The sequence below is a fragment of the Lethenteron reissneri genome, chromosome 40 (genome assembly GCF_015708825.2).
Source record: "Lethenteron reissneri isolate LAM-NWPU_2019-01 chromosome 40, ASM1570882v1, whole genome shotgun sequence".
Lineage (NCBI taxonomy): Eukaryota > Metazoa > Chordata > Hyperoartia > Petromyzontiformes > Petromyzontidae > Lethenteron > Lethenteron reissneri.
Window position 1 is genome coordinate 5,760,800 of NC_083818.1, and position 13,004 is coordinate 5,773,803.

Sequence of the window (13,004 nt, forward strand, 5' to 3'; positions counted from 1 at the left end):
ACAATTATTACATACAGATATGATAAGGAATGTAAGTGGATGCAGGATTTTGGTTTTTGATGGATGGATATTTTACGGGCAGAATCTAGTGCACTTTCAATTGTGAGGCTGAAATGTTCACAAAATCTAAAATTTTTGCGAAAGATATTGAGGGTTCTAATGAAGCATTCCAACACCTTTCGTCTTGTGTCAGCAGTAGCTGTAGCAGGGGAAAAAAATAAATCACATCAAATGACCGTCATATTTTGTTACAGTTATTTTTATATCTTGGATTTGCTATTCTCGGTTGGGTAATTGGGCTCATGTGATTCCACGTGGAGGAGGATGTTTTAAGCAAATCTCATTTACAATTTTCTGGTCAATCCAGAGTGCAAAGGTTCTTACTTTGTCTCTTACTTTGCACTGCGCAATGATAATGGCGTGCGAGCTCACTCACTCACCGACCCATTGTGCTCAAGCGCATTTTAAATCATTCGGAGCTCTTCTATTCATCTTCCGTTCAACTCTGCGCATTTTGTGACAATAAGGCCACATTACATAATTTTATTCCCGAACGGGCTTAAGCCGTGGGCTCGTAATGCATCTGGACAGCAATCTACTAATGAAACAATAAATCCCCCCAGGTGGCGGCCGAAGCCGAGATCATTGCATAGACACAAGGTTAGGGCATAACGATGCCTTGCCTGCTGGATGATGCGGTTTCATCGCAGGAAGAAAATGATGCCGTGCAGTGTTGTCCGCCAATCCCGCGTGCCGTCGCTGTTGACTGGTAATCACCCCCATAGCCGCGCTGCCCGCCTTGTTATCTTGCCACCTCTGAGCGTGCGTTTCTGAACTGGCAATGTTTTTCAATTATTTTCTTTACTTTTAAGAACCTATGCCCCCCCCTCCGTGCTCATTATGTAGCATAAGTATGTCATTTGTCCTTTTCATGACTTTCAAATGCATTCGGTACGTGCGGCAGAGTATACCGGCAAACAACAACGACGATGGTGGTGATGATGCTTCTTGTGTCCATAGGTTTTAACACAATTTTCCTTCAACCAAATGACTCTGAATGCACCTGTAAAGTAGTAACTCGGCAGGAGACGACTTCACGGGTAGCACACTCTTTATTTTCACCAACTTGTAGTTACACGGATGACTAACACCCACTTCGTCACACGGGTGACTAACACCCACTTAGCTACTCGGGTGACTCACACCCACTTCGTTACACGGGTGACTAACACCCACTTAGCTACTCGGGTGACTCACACCCACTCAGCTACACGGGTGACTAACACCCACTTCGTTGCACGGGTGACTGACACCCACTTAGCTACTCGGGTGACTCACACCCACTCAGCTACACGGGTGACTAACACCCACTCAGCTACACGGGTGACAAACACCCACTCAGCTATACTGACACGGGCTCTTACGCCCCGTAGCCTTCCGGGACACACCCAGCCGGGGGTGCCCGTCTCGGCTCTGGGTACCACCGTCCCGACCCACACGGGCGTCGGACTACGGGTCCCCCAGTCTCGGCTCCGAGCCACACAGGGCCCCGGTCCTCACAAGGACGGCGGGACTAGGGGTCTCGGGCCACTACCTCCTCCACCCCGTCTTCGGTCTTCAACTGGTTAACACTGACCACGAGTGCTCTCGCGCGTCTCCCTTTATACCCCTCCTGCGGACGTCGCTGAGAGCACCCACTTATCTGACCAATCACTGCGCACTCGCTACGATCCTCTTTTCCCAGCTTGTGTCAGCGCGCCTTACCACCGGCGCGCGCGTCCATACCACGCCCACATCGCGTGCCCAACCCCGCGCCCCGTGATCCATCACTGTCGGCGCACGTCAATACCACCACTACATCACCCCCTACCACATAGCTCGCAGCCGACCCGGCTGCTAATAAAATATACAACACCCCTTCACCCCTATGTGTGCCCCGTAACATAACAACAAAACCCTAACAACACAACATGAACACCGCAATCCGCAAAACCCAGCAACCGCCACGCCCACAACAAGAACAATATGCGCAATCCGGCGAGTGGCAACGATAATGTGTATGCGGAAAGAGTAACAATAAAAAAAAATAAAAAAAATATTTTTCATTTTCTCTTCTTTTCTCTCCGACTTGTGCAGCGTCCCAATGTGTCCGAGCGTCCCTTGAACGGGACATTACCCCGGCAGAGGGGGACCCCGGCAGCGAGGTCGGGCTTTAAACAAAAAAGGAAAATTATCTTTTTTTTTTCATGAAAAGTGTTGCGTCCTAGCCCGAGTCCGCCTTGCCGGTCCGTCGTACGGCACCAGACGCAGTTGGCCATCCGGTGGCGCCGGCAGTTCAGGAAGGCATGGGCCAGGCATCGGGGCTCCGCGCGAGCCGCGGGGTTCCGGTTCCCGACGGTCAACAGCCGTCAGGTCCGAGACACCTGGGGGTGGGTCAGGTGGAGACACGTGAGGATCAGCCTGCGACACATCCCTCCCCGAGTCGACGGTCACATCACACGCTCGGTCGTCACGGCACAACCCGGGGTCACGCGGCGCCGCGTAGGGTTTCAGTCGGGAGGGGTGCACGTACCAACGGCGTTTTCCCCATTTAATCTGTATACTCTGGGGTCGTGCAACCCGCACAATTTCCACCGGTCCCCTCCATGGTCTCAACAGTTTGGGGGACGTAGCCAACGGTGCGTGTGGACAATGCAGCCAGGCCTTATCGCCCGGTTCCCAATTGTGCGTATGCACCTTCCGTCCATGCAATCGCTCGTTCGCGATCTGCCGAGACCGCGAATTCAATCTCGCAGCCTCTCGCGCTTCAGCCAATTTGGCGATGTTAAACTTGATATGGTCTGCCAATTTAGATTTTGCACGTGGCTGGGAAATCCCCAGTTGGACGTCCATGGCCGGATCGGCCTCCCGCCCATACATCAGAAAAAATGGAGAAAACCCCGTCGCCGCATGAGGTGCCATCCGATAGGCCGCTAGTACCCCCGGTACCTGTAAGTCCCAATCCACCTGGTCATCGCATACCTGTTGGCACAGCATAGACGTAATCGTCCTGTTCAGACGTTCAACCATACCGTCAGTCTGCGGGTGGTACGGGGAGGTACGTACTTTCTTTGTACCCAACAGGTCGCACACCTCGCGCAACAAAACACTCGAAAAATGTTTCCCTTGATCCGTCAGCAAGCGTTCGGGGGCGCCTTTGTCCAAAACATAACCTTGGACAAAGGCGTCCGCCACTGCCGCAGCCGACTGGTTGGCGAGTGGCCATGCCATGGGCCAGCGAGTGAAGTACTCTACGCCAACCAGCAGGAACTTATTTCCCCGAGGCGTAGCGGGAAAGGGCCCCAAGATGTCCAGCGCGACCAATTCGTTCGTGCGCGAAACCTGAATGGATTGCAGCGGTGGATTAGCCGCTATTGGTGGTGGTTTTCTTTGGGCGCACCCTACACATCCCTTAAGAATGTTCGCCACGTCGTTGCCCATCCCCGGCCAATAGTAGTCTCGCTGAATGAGGGCGAGCGTTTTGTGAAACCCCAGGTGCATGAGTCGTTCATGGGCAGCCAGGACGACCCTACCCCGCATAGCAAACGGCACCACGAGCACGTGACGCCGGGACATGTTGTCCCACCTCATCAAAAGGCCCTGTCTGCACACCCAGGAACCGACCCGCGTTTCCCCTCCCTCGGGATCGTCAACCTTCCGACGTAGCGTGAGTAGGGAGCTGTCGGACATTTGCAGACGGCCCCACTCGATGAGAGGCAACGCTAACAGCGAGTCCCTCCCCATGGGAGCGTCGACCCCCGTAGTATCCGTGGCGGCGAGCACAACTTCCGCGGGGACAGCGAAAGAGGGTTTACACCGCGCCGATCCTAACAGACATGCGCATTCCGTACGCGGCGGCAACCGCGACAATGCATCCGCATTCGAGTGGCGCAACCCCTTGCGGTAAATCGTCGTGAATTGGTAGTCCTGAAGGACCTCCAACCATCGGGACAATTGGCCGGATGGCTGCGCCACCCGCATAGCGTATTGGAGAGCCGCATGGTCCGTGCGAACCGTAAAATGACGGCCATAAAGATACGGCCTGAATTGCTGTATAAAAAACACAATCGCCAGCAATTCACGACGCGTCACGCAGTAGCGTTGTTCCGCGGGGGACAGAACCCTGCTACCGTAGGCGACCACCCGTTCGACCCCCCCGACCACCTGTGAGAGCACTCCCCCGATACCAGTGTTACTGGCATCCGTGTCGAGCACAAACGGTTGCGTGAAATCGGGGTAACACAAGGGGGGAGCCTGCACCAAGGCGTCACGAAGGGAGCAGAACGCGACCTCCTCTTCCGACCCCCAGCGAAACCGCACCCCTTTAGCCGTCAAAGCGTGCAGGGGCCTGGCTATGGTGGCAAACTGCTTGACAAAACGACGGTAATAGGAGGCGAATCCTATGAAACTGCGGACTTCAGTGACAGAGGTCGGCGTTGGCCATGAGCTGACGCATTTCGTCTTAGCAGGGTCTGTCGAGATCCCTGAACGGCTAACGATATGGCCCAAATACCTGACCGATTCCCGAAGCAGAAAACATTTAGCCGGTTTAAATTTAAGCTTAGCGGAACGCATCCTGAGAAACACCGCTCTCAGTCGCTGGAGGTGCTCCTCAAAAGTCCGGCTGAAAACGATGATATCATCGAGGTAAATCAAACAGGTGTCCCATTGGAGGCCTGACAAAACCAATTCCATGAGTCTCTGGAATGTGGCAGGAGCGGAATGTAAACCCATGGGTAATCGGTTGAATTCAAATAGGCCTCAAGGTGTCCGGAAAGCGGTTTTTGGTTTAGATTCGTCATCGAGGGGTAATTGCCAAAATCCCGAAAGCAAATCGAGCGTCGAAAAAAACTGTGCTCCCGCCAAGGCATCCAGAGACTCATCCATCCTGGGGAGCGGATACGCATCGGCCATTGAGATTTTGTTTAGGCGGCGGAAATCGACACAGAACCGCAAGGACCCATCCTGTTTTTTAACCAAGACGATAGGAGCACCCCACAGACTGGAAGAGGGCGCAATGATGTCGGCCGCCAACATGTCATTAACTGCCGACTGCACATGCTCCTTCTCGGCTGGACTGAGCCGAAAGGGATTCTGTCGAATAGGGGCCGCGTCCCCAGTAGCTATGTGGTGGCGCAACAGGTCTGTGCAGCCAATATCATACTTGTGCCTGCTAAACACGTCAGCAAACTCGAGTAGCAAGCCCCTCAATGCACCCGACTGCACACTGGACAAGTTACTGGACCCGGCACACAACGAGTCCAACCACTCCGTCCCCTCCTCACTATGAGAATGCGTATCGGCACTCGAATCGGCGTGAGCAACGAGCTGTTCCTCGACGGGTAGCGGCGCGGCGTGAGCCAGCACCGTTCCCTGCGTAATCACGGCCGGCCGCGACCCCGTATTCAGGACCATAACGAACGGCTCACTGTCCCCCCTCACCATGGTCTGGGCCACCGCTAAGTCGAGGCCCCCTTTAGCTCTGTTAGACGGCCCCAACAGAACTCCCTGTGCCCCCGCATCTGCCCCGAGGGGTTTCCTCAACCGAAGGGGTACCAACATTTGCGAACCCGGGGGCACCCGTACAGTCTGGGTTGCCAGCGCCTGCACCGTCGCACAAACCGTGCGTATCTTAGTAGGACTCTTCAAAAACTCAACCCGCCGTCCCGACGGAAGCTCAATGTAGGCCTGGTCTATGAGAATTTTGATGGGCATTTTAGACAGAAAGTCCATGCCTAGTAAACAAGGAACGGCCAACGAAGATGATACAAAAATAGGACCCGCCAATTTTATATCGCCAATACAAATAGTCGCCCGAATCTGGCCGATGATTCCCAAAGATCCCCCGTTTGCCGCGTAATACGGTACGTCCACCGGCAGAAGGGGTCGACATTGGACGGGAAGAATGTTATAAATAAGGTCCGAAATGATAGTGGCCGACGCACCCGTGTCCACAAGCACCCGGACCTCAACCCCGTCAATGTACCCCGTTACCACGGACGACCCGGCCGACGCAGCCACTATCCTGTGGGCCAATTCGGACCATTCGACTGCTTTCGGGCCGTGTACAGACCCCTCTCGCCGAACCGAACCCCCGGTGCCCATACGCGGTCCCCCCACCGCTAAGCGGCGACCCGAACGTGCCGTGCATGTGGACCGAACGTGTGAGGTGCCGCGACTTGCCGGGTTCAGCTGGGATGTCTTTAGGCCCTGGTCGTCGTCCGGACGTGGTCCCGCGGTACGCTGACGTGGGGCCCGGCACCCGGACGCGACGTGGCCCCGAAGGCCGCAGTTGTAGCAGACGACGAGGGACGTCGTAGGTTTCGGTTGCTCCAGCTTGCGGTGTGAACGTGTGGGCGAACGACCTCCCGTTCTCCACTCCCCCGGTCTTGAAGCGGCGAAGGCCTCCTCCCACGGCACAGCAGGCTGAGGGCCGATGATCGTGGCGGCCGGTGCCCCGTTCCCCACCGATGCGCAGACGACCGTCGGCTTTCGCTTTAGGACTTCGTAAGCGTGAATACTTGTGGCAATCCCCAGAGAGCAAATGTCCATCTCGTCCGCCGTATTAATGGGAACTCCCAATCCGTGAGCCAACGCCAGCAGCTGCTCCGTCACCATGGCGTCCTTCCCCTCCTTGTCCATGCGGGGAAAAGCTGAGTCTGCCAGGGCGAGCAGCGCCGTGCGATAGGCGAGCGTTGTTTCTCCAACCACCTTCCGCCGATCGTAGAACTGGTGGCGACAGGTCGAGGGTGGCCCGAACACCTTGGCCATCAGGTGTAGCGCGGCCTGGAGCGTTGAGCGGGACGACCTCGGGGCCGATGTGAAGGCTGCAAGCGCGTCGTCGTCGAGCATCGCTGGCAGCGCGCGCAGGGCAGTGGTGTCGGACCACCCCGACATTTCTTGATGCGCGACGAACCGTTGCTGGAAGGCTCCCCAGTCGCCCCCGTCCGCCTTGAACACCGACAGCGCGGGCAATCGTTGCTGGAGGACTCGATCGCCGTCGTCGCCGTTGGAACGATTTTCCCGCGCGCCGCTGTGGTTGTAGAAGATGTCGGCTCCGTCTGCAGGCGCATAATGGAGATCTCCGGCGCGCGCCGATGACGCGGGCTGCGCTGTGTGGAGATCTCTGGCCACGTGGTGTCCGCGCTTCCCGCCAAGCGGTGGCGGCGGGCCCTCAAAAATGGCGCCAACTCCAAAACTTTTGGCGCGAAACGCCGTCTGGCGGGATCCCTCCAGCCGCGCCGCCTCCTCCAACCCCGCAGCCGTACCACCGCCCGCTGGAACGGAGATCTCCGCCAAGATCGCAGCGGCGGCGAGCAGCAACTCCGCCAGGCGGGAGTGTGCATCCTGCAGGCTGGTGTCGGAGGCAAGCGGAGCATCGGCCATTTCCGCGAAGTGCTGCATCGGCGGCAACTCCTCGTCCTCTCCTCCCGAGGGTGGTGTCTCCGGTACGCCGTCGTCTCCCCGGTCTTGCACGTGGGAACGAGAAGTCTTCCTTGTGTCCATTCTCCTTGAAGACAGGTTTACTTCTGACGCCAGTTGTAAAGTAGTAACTCGGCAGGAGACGACTTCACGGGTAGCACACTCTTTATTTTCACCAACTTGTAGTTACACGGATGACTAACACCCACTTCGTCACACGGGTGACTAACACCCACTTAGCTACTCGGGTGACTCACACCCACTTCGTTACACGGGTGACTAACACCCACTTAGCTACTCGGGTGACTCACACCCACTCAGCTACACGGGTGACTAACACCCACTTCGTTGCACGGGTGACTGACACCCACTTAGCTACTCGGGTGACTCACACCCACTCAGCTACACGGGTGACTAACACCCACTCAGCTACACGGGTGACAAACACCCACTCAGCTATACTGACACGGGCTCTTACGCCCCGTAGCCTTCCGGGACACACCCAGCCGGGGGTGCCCGTCTCGGCTCTGGGTACCACCGTCCCGACCCACACGGGCGTCGGACTACGGGTCCCCCAGTCTCGGCTCCGAGCCACACAGGGCCCCGGTCCTCACAAGGACGGCGGGACTAGGGGTCTCGGGCCACTACCTCCTCCACCCCGTCTTCGGTCTTCAACTGGTTAACACTGACCACGAGTGCTCTCGCGCGTCTCCCTTTATACCCCTCCTGCGGACGTCGCTGAGAGCACCCACTTATCTGACCAATCACTGCGCACTCGCTACGATCCTCTTTTCCCAGCTTGTGTCAGCGCGCCTTACCACCGGCGCGCGCGTCCATACCACGCCCACATCGCGTGCCCAACCCCGCGCCCCGTGATCCATCACTGTCGGCGCACGTCAATACCACCACTACACACCCAACCTCATCAGATCTTTGGAAGCCAAGCGTGGTGGTTGGCACTGGTTTAGTACTTGGATCGGTGACCACCAAGGCTTGCCCAGATGGTTCGAGGCACGAGGCAGCAAGCTTGGTGGCTGTAGTCCCCTCGTTTGCATGGATTTTCTCTGGGCTCTCTCCCAATATCTTGAAGGTCGCTTAACAAATGAAGGTATTTGTTAGAAGGAGTCAACTAGAAAACACGTCAAGAGTATGAGTGTCTGGGACAATTTCGTAAGTAAGGCTAGGATCAGCATAGTGAAATCAAGAGGCAGGCAAGAGCATGTTGGAGTGATTTTGGAACTGGACATCCGTGAAAAAGAGCTTTATAGCTCATCGGATTCCTCCAATATAAATAAATATTATGATTCTAGAGACGTACGTATTCTTTTTGAGATCCAAAATGGGGAGACGGTTTCAACCCCGATGCACCGCGTAAAGGGCGCAGTTCCCACGAGGCAGCCAGCGCACCGTTGTCTCGAATTTGTAGGCCGAGGGGAGCGGGGGGAAGGGTGATGGTGGAATTGTGTCGGGCTGCTCCGTGTTTTCTCTCTCCTGGGAGGTCCATGTCCCGTGGAGTCCCACGTGCGAGGTTAAACCGTGCATTTAAAATCAATGTGTGTTCGTAGTATTTGGCTGCTATCAATTTTCCACGTGACGATAAACCACTTTGTTGAGCTAGCATTTGTGACGACCAGGTCGCTTCTGAAAAAGAAGATAATAGCTCGGTGTGCTTTACCTGGTAAAATTAATAAAAGTTTAGTTGTATTTGTATTTTTTGTATGGATTTTCTTACCTTTCCTAAACTTTGTGCTCTTATCCTATTTTTTTTTTATCGTTTGGTGTTATGACATTCTGACCCGCCCCCTACTCGACATCAGTGAAAAAGAGCTTTACAGCTCATCGGATTCTTCCGGTATGAAAAACATTTTATTCTGATTCTGAAACCATACAAACACACCGCCCCGGCGGGCTCCGTCACGCGCAAAATGTCAGCGCCATCAGTCCCCGGCGTTGGATCTTTCAGCGCTTTCCTCACCAGTTACACCGCGCGGTGCTGCCCTTCACCAAATCGCCTGGAATGCGGCCGGTCTCACGGCTGGGCGCTTTGCCGCATCTCGTCCTTCAGACCTTTCGTGCCGCAGGCCAAAAAAAACACCTCCCTTTCGTTTTCCAACGGCCGATTTCTTTTTCCCGCGTCCGCGGAACGTCCTCTTAACTGAATGGCTCGCATTTTTCACCGGCACGCCGCAAATATGTTCCCGTCGGTTCTGACGGAAGATTGTCAACAGAAACCAGCGGCAAGTGGTTCCGGTGGGTGTCGGAAATATCGTTTCTGTACATTTATACGCGGATATCATTTACCCCCCAACCTCACACCTCTCCTACCGTGCCCGAGCTGTATCCCGGTGCCGTTTTGCCTTGCTGCGGCTCTTAATGGGCGACTTTTTGGGCTAATGAGTCCAATTAGATCTCGGTAAAAACAGGGGCCCCTCTTGCGTTTCATTAGCAGCAGCGACTGTTAACAAAGTGCCCAGGCGTGCATAGTGGGGGTAGGGGGGGGGCGGCAGCCACGGGAGATGGTAGGCCTGGAAACGACCTGGCGTAACCCCCCATGAGATGAAGTAAAAAAACATCTTTCCTCCCATCTTGGAGGGTGCCCAAGTGTGGGTTGGTTCATGCGTTGGTGCTTTAGCCAGAGTGTGAGGCATCCGCAGCCAATTACGTCCGTGTCTATATGCAGTCGGCTTTTATTGTCACAGTGGCAGGGCTGGGACGTAAGTGCATGTCACTTGTGTTTTCGTAGACCAGAATTGGAGTGTTGGGTTTTGTGTGTCTGTGTGTTTGGTTGGTGGAGTTTTTGTTACTTTTTTATGTTGTCTCATCTTTTGTTTTTCTGGATTTCAAGAACTGTTGTTTGTCAGTGACTTGTGAAGCTTTAAAAAAGAAAAAAAACGACTGCGATATTTTTTTTAAATTACATGTGTTTTTTTGTCTGCTCATCATCAATTATATAATGGCTGTTTCAACCCAATGGGCTTGAGCGGGTGGTGGTGGGGGGTGACAATCCCTATTTACCAGTTGATATGCCCAAATGTTTGAATCACATTATTTATCCACAGTCACAAATTCGAAAATCTCCATGTCTTTTTATATTGCCCAAATCAGGTCTGAGCGACTGTATTCTTTGCTGTTGTAACGTTCTTACCCCATGCCCCCACTGGACATCTGTGAGAAAGTGCTTCATAGCTCATCGGATTTCTCGAGTGTCAATAAATATTCAGATTCTGTGATATTCCATGTTCAGCAGGGCACTTTGCTTTTGCCTTGTTATTAATAACCACGCACGCCAGGGCCATTGCTCGCACCTCTAAACTAAGGATTTAAACTGCCGGCTTATGTGTTTTTTTAAACATACTCTCTGCAGAAATGAACAAAAATGCACGATGTTTACACACCATTATAAATTAATAATTGATATCCTCTTTGCTGCTGTTAGGACTTCATTGCTGGGAGCCTTTTAAGACAAGAGACCAACAGACTGGTCTCTGATGGGGCCACGTTCGACACATAATAGACTGACAGACCATCTCTGATGGGAGCTTTTGACAACAAACTGTCACCTAGATTGTTATGGGGGGGGCCTTTATAGAGTGGACTGACAGATCACCTTTTGATGGGGTCTCCAGACAATATCTTTAACATGATGCTTTCAGCAACATCACCCTAAAAAGGAATCTAGATTGATTCCCATGCGTTGCAGACATTTTCACCGTAAACACATGACAGCTTTGTTAATATCCACGTTTGAAATTAAATCGAAACAGCCGTTGCATACATCAGCCTGTAAGGGGGGCAGGGCTGGGTGGGTGGCGACAAAGTAAATAAATAATATTTTTTAAAGATACATACGGTGGATGTGCATCATGCGTACGAAACTTATTTGGTCGGCAAGAATAATGTGGACACTGCGAGGCCTTGGAGATTGATAAAAGCGAACTTGACGGGCATCGGCGTCCTTCAACGCTTGGGCACGCATGCGCGCCGTTCTTTTTGGCGAGGCTTGCGCTGCATTGTTTGTTCACAGCGTGTTTGTCAACGCAACCCTGAGTTGTCATCCAACGACACAGCAATCCCTTGTTTTGTTGTCACATATGGAGACTATGGGGGGGGGGGGGGTAGACTAGTCTTCCCAGGTATAGGACCCTCTCCATCCGTACTCTAAGGGATATAGCCCTCTGTTTTCATTTACTAGAATTGGACAATCCGTTACAACGATCCATATTTAGTTTCTCGCGGGTTAGTTCATCGTGTAGTTAGTAATGCACATTGTATTACTATAACCCTCCACCACCCAACAGAGTCAATTAAATAAAGTTGTCGCGTGGGCATCTTTCCCACTTGATTTGCTTTTTCAAAAAAAACGGAATGTTGAAAAGCAAGACTAAATGTTGTCAATTTTGCCATTGCTTGTGAAAGCCTACATACGTCATAAATCGACCGTCAGACAACCAGCCCTGACCAATGAACCCCACAATTAATCCAACTTGTCTCCGGGTCCCCCTATCCACCCCCACCATGCCTCATTCATGTGTGAGTGTGTGCACACGTGTCACCCCCGTCATCTGGGGGCGTCTTGACGCGTTCATCGCGGTGGCGTTTAGCAGCATGGGACGGGGTCGGCTTTTGCAGTTGAAAAACAACCCTCCCGATTTTGCAGTGGATTTTGGAAAGAAGGATGTGTGTGTGTGTGCGCATATCTTACTCATGCCTCAGTGTGTGTCCCAGAAGGAGGTGCGCTGTCAGTCGGGTACCGCTGCAGTGACATATTCTTCATGTCGCGCACATCCGCCTATACCTTAGTCCCCAGCGAGTTACACCTGCGACGTTGTACTGTGGTTACAACTTGATACGGTCAAGCCTAGTGCTTTGGCTCGCTCTTGCAATGTACCAAAGAGTGAGACTGGAATGAGCCTGGAATATTGAAATTATTATTTTTAGACTTGCTTATCAAGCAGTGTCTCATAACCCTCGTTGAGGAGGGCCCTGTCAAGCTTTTGAGCAGCAGGTGGCGATCATTCTTATATAGATTCCAAATTTGCATTATTTTTTTGGCACATTTGGACCGTGATCTTGGCACACAGCTACCTACCCTTGCCAATGACGTCGTGGGATCTTTAACGGCCGCTGTAAAGCAAAAGGCATGTGGTATTTAATGGTTAATACACATACTGTTTTCGATGTCCCCGTGGTACGCACACTGCCGAAGATGTACCCGTGTTACGCACACCGCAGTAAATTTACCCTTGGTATGCACACCGTAATAGATGCACCCTTGGTACGCACACTGCAGAGGATGTACCCGTGGTTGTCCAGAGCACACACTGTTTGTGGAATCGCAGGACATTGCGGGTGATCAGTTGTGATGGAGGTCGCGGACCACCCACCGCTGTGGTCACGTTCATTATTAGTAGTGCCTTAAAATGGCTTTACGGCAGATGCATTAGTGGCATATTGGTGCGTTCATGCATCGATAACTATCGATTCCCGCATTGAATTTAAGAATCGCCATGTTTCCATTTGCATGAATTGCATGCAGTGGGTCC

At 53.2% G+C, this 13,004-nt stretch overlaps 1 protein-coding gene across 2 annotated transcripts in view; it reads left to right on the plus strand.

Moving 5' to 3' along the window:
• The window catches only part of NPHP4 (nephrocystin 4), a 277,215-nt gene that overhangs the window by 57,459 nt on the left and 206,752 nt on the right, over nt 1–13,004 (plus strand). The gene's annotated exons all lie outside the window — the stretch shown is intronic.